This window comes from Pleurodeles waltl, chromosome 6 (assembly GCF_031143425.1).
Source record: "Pleurodeles waltl isolate 20211129_DDA chromosome 6, aPleWal1.hap1.20221129, whole genome shotgun sequence".
NCBI classification, from domain to species: Eukaryota; Metazoa; Chordata; class Amphibia; order Caudata; family Salamandridae; genus Pleurodeles; species Pleurodeles waltl.
In genome coordinates, this window is record NC_090445.1 from 80,578,602 (window position 1) to 80,598,697 (window position 20,096).

Consider the following 20,096-nt stretch of genomic DNA (forward strand, 5'->3'; position numbering starts at 1 on the left):
TTTTCGATTACAAATCAAATGTACAGTAAAGACATCGCTAATTACGTCTGCCACAAGAGCCCGATGGCAACGCATCCTGGGTCAGACATACTTCATGGAGCTCTAGAAGAGACACCTAGATTTAAACGCCTCAGAGTAGACACATACAGCACACAAGACAAAACAACTATTACATATGTAATATTGTCACCGGCCATGTAGTATAGAGGATTCTTGCAAAGACATCAGGGGTTAAATGTCACACAACAGATGTTAGCACGTCAGACCGTAATAAGTAAACTTACAAGGGGACACGAATAGGTCGATGAACCTTTTGACTAACGCTTGAGATGTTCCCACCATAAAGACACAATACCAACACTGATCAATAACCAATTTGTCAATTTCAACAATAATCAATAACATTAGTAATCATTAAAAGTCAGTAATTGACACACCATGACCTCGCAGTCATGAATAACCACACCTTTATTTAAAAGTTAGGATGTTTATTTCCCTATATTAACAATGCTAATGTCATGGAGGTTGTCCTCCTCGGGCCAAAACAAAAAAGATAGTGACCAGGCATTGTTTTCCTGTTATTTAGAGACATTGTTCTTTTTCACTTTCATTGTCAGAAAGCCTGGAAACTTCCCTTCCGATGATGCTGGGTATAATTATATAGCAAAGGTGTGGGTAATTGTTATTACAGATTTATTGTGTGATAATATAAGACTTTTTTCCAGCCATTACAGGGGTGAAACTCTTCAGTTATCAGTATTGGTGAGATTTACAGGCCTATGCTGAGAAAATGTGTGGCCTATTTCTAAACACTGTGGGGATAAAACTGTCCTCCTCTCGGGGTGATGAATGCTTTGCTTATTTTCATACCATCCCTGATGTAATGTACAGTTTGTACCCAGTCACTACACAGGTATAACCAGGCAGATCTCAGGATGGTGAAGCTTTGGTTACATTCCCTCTTTCCGCAGCCAGATCAGTGTAGCCATACGTCACATCTGTCCTGTGGCAGTCTGTGATGCTTCACATGAGTGCTGCAGCAGTTTGCACTGCACCAGACTGCCATGCGCCAGTCTGTGCCTGTGATACTTCTACGTTGGTGCAGCTCTTTGCACTGTGCCAGTCTGCCCATCTGTGACAGTCCCTACCAGGGCCCCACAAGCGCCTTGTAAGTGGGTGTGTTGCCCAGTTGTACCTTTACTCTCTTCGACTGTTGTAGCTCACTGTAGCCAGGCTGTGAGGCGCTATAGGCTCAGTGTGTTCTGCATAGTCTCTCTGCGGGACACTGTGCGTGTCATGTCCTGAATGCAGGGAAAGAATGAACCGAAAATGGGAAGCAGGAATACATCGTCATCTTGTTTTCACAGATACACATCCGTGCATCGACACAGGAGTCTTCCTGCAGGGGTGAGAGGCTGGGGTTAGATTAAGAGTAGGTAGAGCACGCACAAGGGGCGGGCAGGGGTTGCGCTGCTGCTTGGGAATATTCCCATTGAAGTGAAGAGACAGACGACAGGAAGCAGAAAGAGAGCTGCATGTATGTACCCGGAAGCAGGTCCAGAAAAACCACAACAGAAACATACATAGGCACACCACTGTAACAAGGGAGCCAGATATTGCGGGTCCACAGTCGGGCTAGCTCAGTGGTAGAACATGAGACTCTTAATTTCAGAGTTGATGTTTCGAGCCCTACGATGGGCGTTATGTTTTCTGTGTTTTTAAAGCTCTGTGCGTACTTTTTATAATCACTCACCCTTTTCAGCTATATTGGTGAGACTTAAAACAACACACAATCTGCAGTTTGCCTCACGATCTCCCACAGGACTCCACACAACAAAGCACTTCCCGCCCTGGCGAGCGCTACTGGGAGCAGTCTAAGCCCCACATTTATTGGGCCCTTTCCTAGCCTGAGCCACCCGTGCTTACAGCGATGTCGGAGGCCCCCAACCCCCTTCAAAAAAGAGGAGTTTAAGGTCTCGTCCCCGCTGGGGTTATGATTAAAGTAGGTCTAAAAAAACACATTGTGTCAGAAGTGGGATTTGAACCCACGCCTCCAGTAGGAGACCAGAACACCCAGCTGAGAGGAAGAGACCACTCTTGAGTCTGGCACCTTAGACCGCTCGGCCATCCTGACAGTCAACACAGCAGCTATGGAACACAACTCTGAAGGCTCACTGTGACGTCACGATACAGGAAGAGTTCATAGCACTTTCTACTGGCCATTTATAACACACTCGGCAGCACAGGCCTCCTCAACAGACATCAGGGAGACAGTGCTGCAGACCGGCTTCAAAGGACGAAATATTTAATAGACACCAGTACTTCAACCTTCTACATCGCACACCCAACACCAATGCTTTTACAGCACATACCACGGCTTGCTCATTCAAGGACGCCTCAGAAAAGGCATATCACATCAGGAACTAGAAAAATCATTGTCTAATTTACACATCTCTCCATCTAGAGCAGGTGTCAGACCCTAAAGGCCACAGAGCCCAGGGCTGCCGCTAATATTACACAACTGCCCTCACTAATCCATCCTGCCCCTTTAAACCCGCAATAGACCTTCTAGAACATAAACGTCATTTACGGGTCACCAGGGGTCGCAGCTGCGACCCCTGGCTTGCCCTTTGCGACTCCTGGCACTGCCTTTGCCACCCCTGGCCTCAGAGGTGGCACATTCACTGCCAGGGACACAGTGTCAGCTCGTCCTTATGGACGTCAGTTTGGGCTCCACTCTTTGTTGTCTGTCGATATTATATTACACTAATAGTGAAAAAATATATATTAATCACTATTAGTGTAATAAACATGGAGTACAGTTAGCTAGAACATGCCCTTCCATGGCAGCTGAGGTAAATAAAAAATGCTTGTAAATGTCTATTGTGTGCATGCTTGCGGGTGAGAGGGTGTTTATGTGAGAGAGAAAGTATGTAAGTGTGAATTTGTGTGTTTTTATAAGTATGTGTGTGTGTGTGTGAAAGTGGAGGTCAAAGGTCGTTCGATGTCACTTCTGCTACCCCTGGCATTTCGGTGAATTGACGTTCATGAACATATACCAGGAATTTTATGACAAGACCGGAGGCTCTATTATGCGTTCTTTTCTTACTTTAATTTAAACAGCAGCAGTCAAGAAACTACAACTCCCAAGAGGGTTAGCCATTGTCTAACCAATGGGAGCAAAACAATAACCAGAACTGAACCAACAGGAAGAGGCCATAAACCATAGAGAGCACCCTTGACTGCAAGCAGTCCTCTTTTCTTGCTGCTTGCAGTCAAGATAAGTACTCTCCTTTGGTCTTCTACGTACTTAATGGTTTTTTAGATGTTGTATTTGATGCTAATTATCGTTTTGGTGTAATTTTATTGTTCTTATGTTGGGGGGGTAATTCGTTTACTGTTTTTCACCGCTTCGCGGCTGTTTTATCCCATTTTCCTTTCCCCTCCTTCCCCCCCTCCTGCCAACAACCGTCACTGCAGCGCGCGCTCCGCCGAGCGTTCTATCGTGCAGTTTTCTTTCCGTTTAGTCAGCGTGCGTCTTATTCCAACGCGCGTCTGACAGGGAATCCCTTACCGGTGTTCCTGTCTGCCGCAGCCTTTCTTGAAGCGGCTTCGCGCGTCTCCGGCGGTGCACAGAGGACAGCTTCTATATCGCTGCCTCTCCTCAGTGCCTCTTCGCTCCTCAATTGGTTTTCTCTTTGGGTCTCCGCCTCGGGGAGGAGCCAACTATCAGTACAGGGAGCGTGCTGCTCCTATTAACCCCTAACTGACCTCTCTTTGATTTCTGGTTAAAGTACACTTCTTGGGCTTATTTTTTCTGGTGTTTCTGCCCACAGTAACTTCATTTTTATCATGGAACTGGGGAGTTCTCCCTCAAGGTCTGCCTCTGAGGAGGATGAGGAATCCTTTAGACAGGATTTGAATAAGTTTATCCAGTCCTCTGTGAAACATGCTATGAAAGCATCTATGGACAAAATGTCAAAAAATATTGAGAATTCAGTCATGTCCATGGTGTCCAAGTCTATGGCCCATTCTGCGGGGGAAAGCAGAAAACGGAAACTATCCCCTTTCAAATCAGGTAAAGGCGCACAGACAGGAAGTGAGCTTGCCTCACACCAGACTGAGGACTTGATTCCTCCCAGGCCTCCTACTAAGGAGGGGATTTCCGCCAAAAATACGGCATCTCAATCGAAATGTAAATCAAAATCAAAACATATCACTGCGCCTAAAAAGATTGTGATTTCAAAAATTTTGGACACGGACGATGAGGACATGGACGATTTATCTCAGTCCGATAATCCTGACGATACGTTTTCCCCTTCCTCTCCTTCCCCCAAACGTATCAAAATTGCGGCAGGTGGCCCCTCTACCAGCGTGGTCGACTCAGAGTGTGTTCCCATGTTTGATCCGTCCCTCATACACCATCCTAACTCAACAGAATGGCTCCCGTTGGACCATGTAGGTCATTACATTGCTTCCCGTTTACATCTTCCTTTAGATAAACAGACGAGATCCAAATTAAAATCGGAATGCCCCAGACCGTCGTTGGACTCCAATATTACTGTAACACCAGCCATTAATGACTCACTCATCACTTTCTTTACCAAATTTGGTAAGGATCCCCGTAAAGGAGTGGACAAGGCCTGGACCACGTGTCAGGACAAGCTCCTGGACGTGGTAGGTCCTCTGGCAAGGATCTTTGATCTAGCTGAATCAGCCAGGTTAGAGGAATCGTCTATTGATCCCTTAGATCTTTCCCTTTTGACTCAGAGAGCCTTTTGTCTTTTGGGCAATGCGAACTCTGCTATTATTCACGAAAGACGCAAGGGCCTTCTGCTCAAAATAGACCCCAAGTTGGCTAACTTGGCCACTCGGGACCCCGGCATTCAGGCCGACGGGAAACTCTTCGGTGACAACTTCATCAAAGACCTCAGCCGTTTTGTTTCGACCTTTTCATCCTTGGACAAAGCCCAACAAAATCTGAAGAAAGTTTTTAACCAACGTGTTTTTTCCCGGGCCGGTAGAGGTAGGAGCCGCTTTACCGGCCACACATACAGGAATCAAGGCTCAAGAGGATATGCCAATTCCTTCAATTCCTATTCTCACGAATTCAAACCCCACTTTTACCCACAAAGATCTAGGGGTTTCCGCAACCGTGGTCAGCGCTTCTCCAGACCGCCCATTAATCAAGGTAAGCCAACTTTCTGGCCCTCCCGTGAGAGGTCGCCTTCGTTTCTTTCTTCAAAAATGGGAGTCAATCTCAGCAGACCCTTGGGTCCTTTCCACTGTTCAGGGATATCAGATCGAACTTCTTTCTCCTCCCCTCCAATACTGTCTTCCTCCTCTTCCAAAGTTTTCTCTAGAAATGTCCTCTCTAATCTCTTTAGAGATCCAATCTCTCTTAGAAAAAGGCGCCATCCACCCTTGCACTCCAGATCCGTCTGGATTCATCAGCTCTATATTCCTCGTCCACAAAAAGAACAAAAAGCTAAGGCCGGTAATCAACCTGAAATCTTTCAACCAGTTTGTCATCTATCGACACTTCAAGATGGAAACCATTATCCATCTCTGGGATATCTTGCTCGAATTCGATTGGCTAGTCAGACTAGATTTGCAGGACGCATACCTGACCGTTCCTATTCATCTTTCTCACAGAAAGTTTTTGCAATTCCAATGGAATTCAAAAACATATCACTTTTCCTCTCTTCCTTTCGGCCTATCCTCCGCACCCTGGTGCTTCACAAAACTATTGAAACCAGTCGTAACCTACCTTCGCTCCCTAGGCATCAGACTGATTATCTATCTCGACGACATTCTGATCATGCACCAGAGCAAATCCTCTTTGCTGACCCATCTACAGATAACATCCACCCTCCTCTCAGATCTCGGTTTCCTGATAAATCACGAAAAGTCCGTACTTTTGCCCTGTCAACAAATAGAATTTCTGGGCTTCCAAATAGATTCCGTTTCGGCCGCTCTGTTCCTTCCCCGTTCCAAGGTTACTGCAATAAAAAAAAAGAACTAATCCTAACTCTTCAAAAATACACTATTTCTCTCAGAGCCCTCGCAAGGGTCGTCGACCTTCTCTCCTCCTCTATCCAGGCCATCTTTCCAGGACCCCTTCACTACCGCGCCCTCCAGCGCCTCAAAATCCTTCATCTTCGTCGAGGATTGGCCTTTTCCGACCTCGTCTCCTTGGATCAAGAATCCCAAATGGAAATCCAATGGTGAATATCCCATTTAGAGACTTGGAACGGCAGATCCATCTTCCCCTCTGTGCCCGATCTTGTGTTAGAATCAGATGAAAGTCTCACGGGTTTGGGCGCCCGCTGTGGTTCGATATCGACTGGCGGTATATGGTCCCCAGAGGAGTCCAGATTGCACATAAATTGTTTAGAGCTTCTTGCAGGCTCCTTTGCGATCAGAAGTTTCACAAAAAACAGAGCACGATGCTCCATTCTGCTCCGTATGGACAATATATCAGCGGTGCGTTCCATCAACCGTTTAGGGGGTACCAGATCCAGACCTCTGGCCCTGCTAGCCAAGAGCCTCTGGGATTTTTGCCTGTCCCACAAATTTTCCCTTTTAGCAGAATATCTACCAGGATCATTGAATTCCAAAGCAGACTGGCATTCACGCCACCTCTCGGACTCCAGCGACTGGAAATTACACCAGTCAGTCTTTCGTCAGATAGAAAGGAAATGGGGTCCTTTTCAGGTAGACCTCTTTGCGTCCAGACTCAACACTCAGCTTCCCCATTTTTTCAGCTGGCGCCCGGATCCGCTGGCTTTGGCTACAGACGCTTTCCTACAAGATTGGTCCGGATCCCTCAATTATGCCTTCCCTCCCTTTATCCTAATCAACAGAGTCCTGAACCAGGTCAGACGTCAGAAGTCATCCCTCGTCCTGTTGACTCCCTTTTGACAATCTCAGGTTTGGTTCCCTTCCCTACTCGAGCTGACAGTGGATTTCCCTATCTTACTCCCGACCTTTCGGTCCCTCATTCTAGATCCTTTCGGTCGCCCTCACAATCTTTAACACTCTCAGCCTGGCTCATTTCTGGTGTACCCAACAGCCCCTTACTATTTCGGCAGAAGCTTCAGAGTTCATTAATAACGCATGGGCACCCAGCACGAGGCGAGCCTATAAATCAGCTTGGGCTCTTTGGTCAAGCAGGTGTCTGGGAAAATGTTCCAATCCCTTTCAGCAGATTTAAATTTAATTATTAATTTCCTAGCCGCCCTGGAGGGCTTAGGTATGTCATATTGCACAATAAATCTTTACAGATCGGCTATATCCATGAACCACTCAAATATTGATGGCAACCCTATTGGGTCCCATCCTTTGATCTGTCGTCTCCTGAAAGGAGTCAAACTCTCCAAACCCCCTTCTGCCAAATATTCACATATCTGGGACGTCTCTCTTGTTTTCAATCTTTTCCTTTCCTGGCCGGATAATCCAAGTCTTTCTCTTGAAATGCTCTCTGCTAAGCTTACTATGTTGCTATGCTTAATTTCTATTAAAAGGACTTCGGACGTTAGGTCCTTAGATGTCTCTGCCCGGCAGTTCTTACCTTCAGGGGTCCTATTTCACATTTCCAAACGCACCAAAACTAACTTACATTCCGTTTTCTACCCTTTCTTTCCAGACAAGCCAAAGTTATGTGTGGGTCTTTGTTTAAAAGAATATGAAAAAAGAACCGTTAACCTGAGAACGTCCTCTTCCAATCAATTATTGATCTCTTTTCGAAAACCCCACAATCCAGTGACTTCGGCAACTTTGGCCCGCTGGATTAAATTGATTATGTCCCTAGCGGGAATAGATATTTCCGGTTTTGGAGCACATTCCTCCAGGGGGGCTATGGCCTCCAAAGCTTTTGCCCTTGGGTCCAGTTTAGAGGACATTCTCAGGTCGGCAGATTGGTCAAACGATAATGTTTTCAAAACCTTCTATTGTAAACCCGTTAGAACTGCTTCTTCCTTAGTTATTGACAAGCTTAAAACGCGCATAATAGAGCCTCCGGTCTTGTCATAAAATGTAGATTTTCCTAGTAATTTATCACGGAAAGTCTTAATTTTATTAAAGACACAGAGGCGAATATTATCTCACCACAGTACTTCTATTAATATGTACTTTTTCTTTCCCTCCCAGGGACTCCAGCATTGCCTCCAGCTTCCGGATAACGCCGCTAGCTCAATCAGTTCCTTCTTCAAGAAGAGTCCTCTGGAGGCGTCATCGCAACCTGTCCAGGATCAGCTTCCTCAATCATCGCCCTCTCGGCTCATCGCTGTGGTTCAAGACTTGTGTTTCATTTCTTTATCTCTGGCAATTGTTGGACTTATTTACCCTTTGTTTTATGACTCTATTTGACTTGCTCGTTCAAGAAAAGAGGGATGCTTGCAGTCAAGGATGCTCTCTATGGTTTATGGCCTCTTCCTATTGGTTCAGTTCTGGTTATTGTTTTGCTCCCATTGGTTAGACAATAGCTAACCCTCTTGGGAGTTGTAGTTTCTTGACTGCTGCTGTTTAAATTAAAGTAAGAAAAGAACGCATAATATTCGCCTCTGTGTCTTTAATAAAATTAGGAGTTTCTGTCATAAATTACTAGGAAAATCTACATTTAATATCATTTCACTGACATCTCCGGTGAGATATTCTAGTTCAGACATCTGGAACCCAGATCTATTGGAACAGGCATTTGGCACTGAAGTCACAGTAAGAGCACAGCTGTTGGCATCTGCTGTACCAGACATTTATGCTGCACGCATCGCCGCTTTTTAGAAGAGATAGCAGGCTACAAATGTTTCAAAACAGCCATCAGCAATGCTAGATTCTCTATCTCACATTCACAATTGAGAAGAATGTCACAGACTTACGGTATTAACTGTCCCCTAACCCACATCTGAAGGGACCTTTCCCAGAAGGTTCATCACTAGTGAGATATTTTCTATTACACATCGAATGTTGCAGTAAAGACATCGCTAATGGCGTCTGCCATGAGAGCCCGATGGCAACGCATCCTGGTTCAGACACACTTCATGGAGTTCTAGAAGAGACATCTAGATGTAAACGTCTCAGAGTAGACATGTGCAGCACACAAGAGAGAACAACTATTAGCTATGTAATATTGTACACCAGGCATGAAGTATAGAGGATTCTTGCACAGACACCAGGGTTAAATGTCACACACAGACACCAGCAATGTGGAAATCTAATTCCAACCTCCGCAATGAAACATGGATTTTTTTGCAACTTTATAAAGCACGACCTTGATTCAAAGGTATTGCAGCGCTTTTACATCAGCACCAGGAACCCTACACAAGGCTCTATTCATTTTTATTGTCAGGCTTGACAGTGCAGCTGTCGCCGGACAATTATGTGAGCATCATTAGAGAGGGACTGTGGCCAAGGGGAGTAGGGTCAAGACTGATTTGTATATGGCAGGGTTCAAAATGGGGTGGCATGGTGGGCAACAAAAATGATGGATTAAACTCAGATCTTTGTGACTGGGGGTGAATGTTTGCATTGTTTAGTATTCTGTCCTTCATCTGTTCTATTTGCTCAAATTACCATACAACATTCACTTAAAGCCAGACCTGTTGGCATTGCCAATGCTTGTTTGGGGATGGGGAGCTTAAGTGATTTGCCCAGGATCATAGGATGTTGAGCTTGCATCAAGACTCGAACCAGGTTTCCCGGTTTCATAGTTGGCTGCTCTTTTCGTAGCCACATCCTTTTCAACGTTTTGGAACAATCACCAGGAATTACGTTTTACAAATCTCTGCTATGAAATGTCCCAGAACAGACATATACGCTGTGAAATGTTACAGAATAGACCTCAGCAATGAGACGTTCTCTGTCAGACATCAAACACTGAGAACTCAGGAATATCAGGAATTTGTTTCAGAGCAGACACCAGGAATGGTATATGGCAGGGCTGACCCCAGATGTAGAACATTCAGGGTTGGACTGTCCTATAGGGGCATCAGCCTGCTCTGACGGGTCAGTGTGTGGGACCGGTCTTTTGGTTGTTTGTGACCTGTTTTATGGTTTGGTCCAAAAGTTTTTACTGTTGATATCATTAATATTTAAAAAAAAATCAAAGATTTCGGCAGCAAGCTGTGATCCATGCAGTCTTCCATACCTTGCAAGACAAATTTACAGCATATCTTTAAGAGTTCAAAACTGACCCAATTTGCAAACGCCGGCCATTTTTTAGCTAATTCACTAACGGTGGCCATTTTTAGGTCTCGCCTGAGACAGCGCATATGCTGTCATTTGCAAGACTATTGTTCTTTAAAAAAAAAAATTCAAGAGCTTAGAGGCCGCCCATTGCTTACCAATGGGTGACTTCAATGTCACTTTCTTTCCTTGCTTCTTATTGGTCAGCACTTTTAGTTTTACTTTCTCGTCAAATGTTTCTCTACTTCCAGGGAGCATGCATAAAGTACAACATGCTGTCTATGACTAGTGTCCTTCTACAGACTGCACGCTTCTTCTTCTTGAGGTGCTTTTTAGGTCGAGTGTAAGCGTACGATCTCTTCTATACATTTAAGTATACTTCTTCTGTGGGCTTCCAGCTATTTCATTTGTTAGTTTCTATGTCATTTAAAAATCCTTGCTTGCTAGTGGTCAGTCATGCCTCTTTGTTCCTACTTCTGTGTGGCTGCAGGAACCAACTACTGTATAATTACGCTTTGTCCTGTATATCTGGTCTGTAGGTGGATGGTTTTTTTAAATTTGTTTCCTGCTCCTGTCCAGGTAAGCTTCCATTTTCATTTCAGAGCATTCTTGCTCCAAGCTTAGCTGTAAACAAGGCTATAAATCAGGCTGTTATCTTGGTCACATTTGGTCTTTGTGAGCTCTCTGCACCCTCTCTCAGCTGCCTGGCTCCTGCCCTTCCTTGGCTTGGATTTTCTTTACCAGCGGTGCCTGTCTGTGGTCCCCGGTGCTGTGAAAGGGCGGAGAATCACTTGTAATTGTTTATAGCATAGTCACCCAGCTTTACCAGGACTCTGCAATCCTTAGAGACAGTGCCCACTTCTGGTCCATACTGGGATCCCACTCGCAACTTCATCACTGCACCTCAGTTCACACACTCCAAGCCCTAATCTGTGCCAGTGCCAGAACCCCCCACACAGTGTCTGCCAGAGCACCTCAGTTCTGCTGTTCCAGTACTGGGACCTCAGGTGCAGCTCCATCAGTGCACCTCAGTTCACAAACTCCAAGCCCTCAGCCGTGCCAGTGCCAGGAACCCCACACACGCTGTCTGCCAGAGCACCTCAGTGCTTCCAGTAAGTACACTCTGCTGCTCCAGTACTAGGACCTCGGGCACCACTCCATCAGTTCACCTCAGTTCAAACATTCCAAGCCCTCAGCCATGCCAGTGCCAGGAACCCCACACATGCTGTCTGCCAGCACACCTCAGTTCTTCCAGTCAGTACACTCTGCTGCTCAGCAGTGGGACCTCGGGCCCAGCTCCACCAGTGCACCTCAGTTCACACACTCCAAGCCCTCGCCGTGCCAGTGCCAGGAACTCCACACAAGCTGTCTGTCAAAGCACTTCAGTTCTTCCAGTTAGCACACTCTGCTGCTTCAGTACTGGAACCTCTGAATCAGCTCCACCAGTGCACCTCAGTTCACACACTCCAAGCCCTCAGCCGTGCCTGTGCCAGGAACCCCACAAACACTGTCTGCCAGATCACCTCAGTTCTTCAAGTCAGTACACTTTGCTGCTCCAGTACTGGGACCTCGGGCGCAGCTCCATCAATACACCTCAGTTCATACACTCCACGCCCCTCAGCCATGCCAGCACCCCACACACGCTGTCTACCAGAGCACCTCAATTCTTCCAGTCAGTACACACTACTGTTACAGCACTGGGACACAGACACAGCTCCATCAGTGCACCTCATTTCACATGCTCCAAGCCCCTCAGCTAAGCCAGAACCCCACACACGCTGTCTGCCAGAGCACCTCAATTCTTACAGTCAGTACACTGCTTTTGTAGTACTGGACCACAGGCGTAGCTCCATCAGTGGATCCCAGTTCTATCCCAGTGAGGTCACTTCCTTTCCTGTACTGGGACCCCGTACCTCACATACAGTTCCATTATAGCAGCTCAATTTTAATATTCAGTCCCACTGCCAAGCCAATACTGGACCCAAAAGAGCAAAATACAGTTTAGCCAGTGCACCTCAAGTCTAACATCCAAGACCATTGTTAATGAGAACCACCACAGCTACGCCAAAATCCATAAATTCTCAAATTCAGTGCACATTTCTTCTCAGGACTCCTCGCTTCTGTGCTTGAGGCGATGCCACTTCAATGCTGGGCCCCACTCACAGCTTCGCCAGGGCACCTTCAGGCTAACACTTGGCAACACTGGCAGGCCAATACTAGGTTCCGTACATTGCTCTATTCACATACCTCACTTCTGACCTTGTGTGCCCGTTACTATTCCAGTACTGTAGCTCACATAAAACTCTGTCAGTGTACCTTAACCTTAACCTGCAGCGCCCCATTATTCCAATACTATGTATTACACAACGTGTTTCTCCTTCCTCACCCACTGCCTTTCTGTTATTCCAGCCCTGGGCCGGGACACAGCTTTGTCTATACAACCAATCCTGATCTAAAGCGCCCAAATATTGCTGCTAGTGCACCTCCTGCTATTCTTCAGTGCCCCCTGCTGTTCCACACTCTGACATTTGTTTGAGGACGTGGGGGAGCCGATTAAATCTATTCTTAGCTGCCATCTTTATTTGGAAGGGCCTGTTTCACCTATCTCACTCCATTCTTTCCTTTACTCTGTTTACTTTCAATGTTTTCTTTCGCCCCAACTTTTCTCTTTCCAGCTCTTAAAATCCACATGTTGACAGTTTCGCTCTTTCTTTCAACTGTTTATTTCTACTCCTCTCCCTTTTTAGGGTTGAGCCTGCGAGTGCATGCGCTTGCGTATGCGTCTCATATGCAAGATGCTTTTGTGTTCAGTAAAGGGCTTGGAGCCCACCTGTCAATCATCATTTGTTGGTTTGCGTGGCACTCTTCTTTACAGCCTTGTAATTCGTCAAGGCATGTCTGGCATCATTTCTGTTCTTCTGTGTGGAGCACGGATCAAGCACTAATTGGTTGCAACTTAATTAGTACCCGTCCGCTGCCCCAAACGTGATCGAGATACTATTTTGTTCTAACTTCCAGTGCCCCGCAAACAGAAGGCTTGTGACTGGCAAAAACGTACCCAGCAGGACAAACAAAATTGCAAAGTTTTATTTTTTAAAGCTAACTTTATTTTGTTAGGTCGTCTTTTCTCAGTTTCCACTCATGTTTTTTTGTGTTTGCTCATGGGTTCTGTTATCAAAAGATCACAATTAACTGGTTTGAAATATGCAAGACCTATTGCATTGCAAGTTGTTGTTTTTATTTCCCTCTTGATCTTGCTCCTGCTACCTCCTCTTTTAAGCTTGCAAAAACTTGGTTATTTAATTCCTTGTTTTGTTCCTCTCTTTTTCCTTCATTAGACGTTCATTCTTTCACTATTTTTTCTCTTCCCTTCATTCCTTCTTTGACTTTTTTATTTGCTCTTTCCTTTGATTCGGTATGCGTCCTTTCACTTTTTTTCGACCTTTCTTCCTTTTTTTCTCTAGTGTTATTCTTATCTTTATGTGTCAATTCACATTTTACTATAAATCCCTCTTTTTCCCCTCTGTATGTGGAAGCCACAAGTTACTTGTCGGGCCTGAAGTGTCAAAGTGGGTTTCCCATTCTGTGTCTGTGGGAAATGTGTCAGTACGTACCTGCCCTGGTTCTTTCACTGCTTGTTTCTTTAACCAAATCTCTTTTTTTCTCTATTATTAATTTTTATCTTTCTTTTCACACTTCTTTCATTATTTTTTCCTCTTTATCTTTTGTTCGCCTGCTTCCTTCCTTTTTTCTTCTGTCTCCCGTTTGCTCTATTTCTCCTCTTAGTTGTGTTTTCATTTTCTTGTTCCTATTTTCCCTTCTGTTTTATTTCATTGCATACCCTTCTCTTTCTTCCTTTTGTCTGTTGTATTCCTTTCGCTTCTCTTTTTCTGTGCCATATGCTTTTTCTCCTGAGGCCTAGTTATCAATGTAGCAACAGGTGCAGTGGCACTGGGGCTCAGAGACCTACGGACCTCACTCAAGTCTAATTACTGCTTTATTTTCCTACCGAAATTCCAGTCAATCATTTTGCTTTCTTACTCCAGGGCCTAGGCCACTGTTACTACACCACTTTTTCTCTCCATCTTTACTCCAGACTCTCTCTTTCCTTTCACCCTCCAATCCGTCCCAAATTATATTTTTGTTATGGTGTTTTGAGCAACACACTCTAATGCCCAAAGTTCATTTCTGATAAATGTTTATATGATAATTACATATGTTTAAAATAGAGGAAGAAAGTAAATGGAAGTGCTTCAGTTAAATGCTGGGCAACTGGAATTATATGGCAGGAAAAGACGAAATTATGAGGCAGAGTTGATCAATTTATGTGGCATGAAAAGTTCAGCTATGAATTTACAATGTCAATAGCTCTAACTCAAGAAAATGCGAGACCTATTGCATTGTAAATTCTTGTTGTTCTATTTAGTTAGTAGCACTACATAGGAGTGCACCTGTTTGCAGGCACTTTCCATCCTCCCCATCCCACTCCGTTGCTTATCCCATCCCCCCACCATCCTTCCCATGGTTGTTGCTTGCTATCCCTGCCTTTTATTGTTGCTCGCCCCTGCTTTCTTGCCACTACCCATTGTTGTTGCTTGAGCCAGAAAAGAAAGCACCCATACTGCTGTGCAATACAGCTAAAAAACACTGAAAAAGCCAGAAGCTCCCGTAAGTGAGAGCTCTGGGCTATGCCATTGATTGTTTTTCTATCCCATTGAACACACGTGCAGCAGCCACAGTTCTGCACCCCACTTTGTTTGCAGGAGGCTACTCCTAAGGACTACACTCCATCAGCAGCTGAGCCCATGCCAGAGGCACTCTCAACCAGTTTCCTGCATACACCCACCAACGACCTACGAATACACAGCCCGCTCTGTCCCCCATATAGTTACAGCGCCTACAGCCTTCCAATAGAACTTGCGTTGCCCCACTGGTGCTCGCAGACCACTTGTCCATGCTGCCTGCTCCTTCCATATGCAGTGGCTGAGCTGATGCCCTTGTCCTCGGTGATACTCCCAGATACTCTTTATCCTCTAACACTCTTAGCTGCTGTGGCTTACTCATGGGAGGCCTCAAGGTTCCTGAGCTCTTGTTAATTCTCGTTGCTCTCCGCAACCATTTCTCCCTCTCCTTAGGACCGTTAACTCGAATGGCAAATCTAGCATTTCTCTCATGGTGTGCACCACCTACAATAGTCATTCTTGTTGCGTGGACCCTCCTTACTCATCAACCAAACAAATTGGCCGCTACCCACAGTTTGGAGACTAGTGGAAGCCCTAGCTCGCTTTCAGCCAGCACTGCCATTCCTAGGATTCTGCGCCTCTTCAAACCATTTGTCCTTCAGCAGATGGTGGGGTAGTAGCTGGTTCTAGTTTGGGTCAATGCCCTTTGGTCATCCCATCATCCAGGACCACATTTACTCTGCCTCTTTTGCAGATTTGGACTATGCTCAGAGAGCACCCTGAGCAAAACCAAATTTGGAAATTTGGTACACACCCATCCTTTTGCCTATGTATTGAAAATTTTGAAGGCTTAGGAGGAAACTGAGGGGAGGCAAGATTTGCCATGACAAATAAATGGCATACAAGGGCAGCAGCAGCCGTAGAAAAATAGCTTGAATATACTTTTCTTCTGACCTAAGTCGTAGGAAGGCTATTGCATGGAGCTCCAGTGCTCCTCTGGAGGTCGGTGCCCTGGGTGTGCGCACAACGCGCATATGCTAAAGGTAGGCTCTGCTCTTTTGCTTTCCCTTGATGAATGCTTGCACTCTTCTGATACAGATCTTGGCCTGCTCATTGCTGGAAGCCAACTCCCTCCCCAAACAGGACAAGACAGGGTGCTCTCTTCACCTATTAATACCAGGTTCTGTTTTACATAGCTGTGACAATGGGGCAGCTATTGCAAAGGGGGGGGACTGGAAGTGATTATTGAAATCTGAATGGCAGGCACATTCACTTTTCATGATCGTTGGCATATGAAAAACTTTCAATCACTTATTCTCTGTTCTGGGGCCTGCAAATTTGAGATGACTTGAAGGGTGGCAGCAGCTGAAGCCACTAAGCCCTGTGCCTATTACCAGTATGCGAGCATGCACATGAAAAAATGATGTCAGATGCTGGGCCTAATTTTTTGTGTTTGTAGATTTATGTAGCACCGTCTCGACCCAGAGGTATTGGAGAGCTTTACATGTGCACCATTTACATTACACAAGGTCACGTTTATCTTTTTGTAAGCACAGGGAGACTAAGCGATTTTCTCAGAATCTCAAGATGTTGAGCAGAGGCCTGGACTCAAACCTGGCTCCCCAGTTCCAAAGCCTGCAGCCCCACCAACCCCTGGTGCTTAATGAGAGAGAAAGATAAACTCCCAACCCCCCCCTCCACCTTGTGCGTGATCCTGAGTCAGTCACTCTTCTACGATGTACAGCTATCCACAGTTTACTATCTGGGTTCACATTATACATGCTTACGTGCATGCATAGATGGGTTGCACTGATGCTTGTGAACTGAATCACTTCCAGTTGTTATGGGATCTTGATTAGTGAGCAAGGGGGTTAGACTAGCTCCTGCTGATGTGAGGCGTCAGACTCTGTTGCATATTCAATCCAAAATACCCTTTTCTAAAACAGCTGCTATTGATGGGGAAGATTTTCCTGTATCTAAATATCCTCATGTGGTCATCATACAGGATCTTTCATTGGCCATATGGACCTTTGGCTGTCAACTGAAAGCATATAGAAGAAGCTAGCATCAGCAGTACATTTCAATAACAGTGAAGCCAATTTTGCTCCACAATAAAGACAGAAAGGATGGTGTCCAAAATACAAAGGTTTATTAGCAAAATGTATTTAGGGTGCAAACAACCATCATTTAGTAAAATCAATATATCCAAAAGCAGTTCATATTCATATAATTATGCAGTATGAATCTGTATATTGTATTAAAGATGCAAAATATAACGAGGCGTCGTGCTCCTCCGTCCCACCCACGTGTAGGAAAGTACCATCTTGGCTGGCATGCTACCCCCATTTTTCACTGTATATATGTTGTTTTAGTTGTATGTGTCACTGGGACCCTGGTAACCCAGGGCCCCAGTGCTCATAAGTGTGCCTGAATGTGTTACCTGTGTAGTGACTAACTGTCTCACCGAGGCTCTGCTAATCAGAACCTCAGTGGTTATGCTCTCTCATTTCTTTCCAAATTGTCACTGACAGGCTAGTGACCATTTTTACCAATTTACATTGGCTTACTGGAACACCCTTATAATTCCCTAGTATATGGTACTGAGGTACCCAGGGTATTGGGGTTCCAGGAGATCCCTATGGGCTGCAGCATTTCTTTTGCCACCCATAGGGAGCTCTGACAATTCTTACACAGGCCTGCCACTGCAGCCTGAGTGAAATAACGTCCACGTTATTTCACAGCCATTTTACACTGCACTTAAGTAACTTATAAGTCACCTATATGTCTAACCTTTACCTGGTAAAGGTTAGGTGCAAAGTTACTTAGTGTGAGGGCACCCTGGCACTAGCCAAGGTGCCCCCACATTGTTCAGAGCCAATTCACTGAACTTTGTGAGTGCGGGGACACCATTACACGCGTGCACTACATATAGGTCACTACCTATATGTAGCTTCACCATGGTAACTCCGAATATGGCCATGTAACATGTCTATGATCATGGAATTGCCCCCTCTATGCCATCCTGGCATTGTTGGTACAATTCCATGATCCCAGTGGTCTGTAGCACAGACCCTGGTACTGCCAGACTGCCCTTCCTGGGGTTTCACTGCAGCTGCTGCTGCTGCCAACCCCTCAGACAGGCAGCTGCCCTCCTGGGGTCCAGCCAGGCCTGGCCCAGGATGGCAGAACAAAGAACTTCCTCTGAGAGAGGGTGTGACACCCTCTCCCTTTGGAAAATGGTGTGAAGGCAGGGGAGGAGTAGCCTCCCCCAGCCTCTGGAAATGCTTTGTTGGGCACAGATGTGCCCAATTCTGCATAAGCCAGTCTACACCGGTTCAGGGACCCCTTAGCCCCTGCTCTGGCGCGAAACTGGACAAAGGAAAGGGGAGTGACCACTCCCCTGACCTGCACCTCCCCTGGGAGGTGTCCAGAGCTCCTCCAGTGTGCTCCAGACCTCTGCCATCTTGGAAACAGAGGTGCTGCTGGCACACTGGACTGCTCTGAGTGGCCAGTGCCACCAGTTGACGTCAGAGACTCCTGCTGATAGGCTCCTTCAGGTGTTAGTAGCCTTTCCTCTCTCCTAGGTAGCCAAACCCTCTTTTCTGGCTATTTAGGGTCTCTGTCTCTGGGGAAACTGCAGATAACGAATGCATGAGCTCAGCCGAGTTCCTCTGCATCTCTCTCTTCACCTTCTGATAAGGAAACGACCGCTGACCGCGCTGGAAGCCTGCAAACCTGCAACATAGTAGCAAAGACGACTACTGCAACTCTGTAACGCTGATCCTGCCGCCTTCTCGACTGTTTTCCTGCTTGTGCATGCTGTGGGGGTAGTCTGCCTCCTCTCTGCACCAGAAGCTCCGAAGAAATCTCCCGTGGGTCGACGGAATCTTCCCCCTGCAACCGCAGGCACCAAAAAGCTGCATTACCGGTCCCTTGGGTCTCCTCTCAGCACGACGAGCGAGGTCCCTCGAATCCAGCGACGCTGTCCAAGTGACCCCCACAGTCCAGTGACTCTTCAGCCCAAGTTTAGTGGAGGTAAGTCCTTGCCTCACCTCGCTGGGCTGCATTGCTGGGAACCGCGACTTTGCAAGCTACTCCGGCCCCTGTGCACTTCCGGCGGAAATCCTTTGTGCACAGCCAAGCCTGGGTCCACGGCACTCTAACCTGCATTGCACGACTTTCTAAGTTGGTCTCCGGCGACGTGGGACTCCTTTGTGCAACTTCGGCGAGCACCGTTTCACGCATCCTCGTAGTGCCTGTTTCTGGCACTTCTCCAGGTGCTACCTGCTTCAGTGAGGGCTCTTTGTCTTGCGCGCCGTCCCCTCTCTCAGCAGGTCCAATTTGCGACCTCCTGGTCCCTCCTGGGCCCCAGCAGCGTCCAAAAACGCCAAACGCACGATTTGCGTGTAGCAAGGCTTGTTGGCGTCCATCCGGCGGGAAAACACTTCTGCACGACTCTCCAAGGCGTGGGGGATCCATCCTCCAAAGGGGAAGTCTCTAGCCCTTGTCGTTCCTGCAGTATTCACAGTTCTTCAGCCTAGTAAGAGCTTCTTTGCACCAACCGCTGGCATTTCTTGGGCATCTGCCCATCTCCGAGTTGCTTGTGACTTTTGGACTTAGTCCCCTTGTTCCACAGGTACCCTCAGTCAGGAATCCATCGTTGTTGCATTACTGATTTGTGTTTTCCTTGCATTTTCCCTCTAACACGACTATTTTGTCCTTAGGGGAACTTTGGTGCACTTTGCACTCACTTTTCAGGGTCTTGGGGAGGGTTATTTTTCTAACTCTCACTATTTTCTAATAGTCCCAGCGACCCTCTACAAGGTCACATAGGTTTGGGGTCCATTCGTGGTTCACATTCCACTTTTGGAGTATATGGTTTGTGTTGCCCCTATCCCTATGTTTCCCCATTGCATCCTATTGTAACTATACATTGTTTGCACTGTTTTCTAAGACTATACTGCATATTTTTGCTATTGTGTATATATATCTTGTGTATATTTCCTATCCTCTCACTGAGGGTACACTCTAAGATACTTTGGCATATTGTCATAAAAATAAAGTACCTTTATTTTTAGTATAACTGTGTATTGTGTTTTCTTATGATATTGTGCATATGACACTAAGTGGTACTGTAGTAGCTTCACACGTCTCCTAGTTCAGCCTAAGCTGCTCTGCTAAGCTACCATTATCTATCAGCCTAAGCTGCTAGACACCCTATACACTAATAAG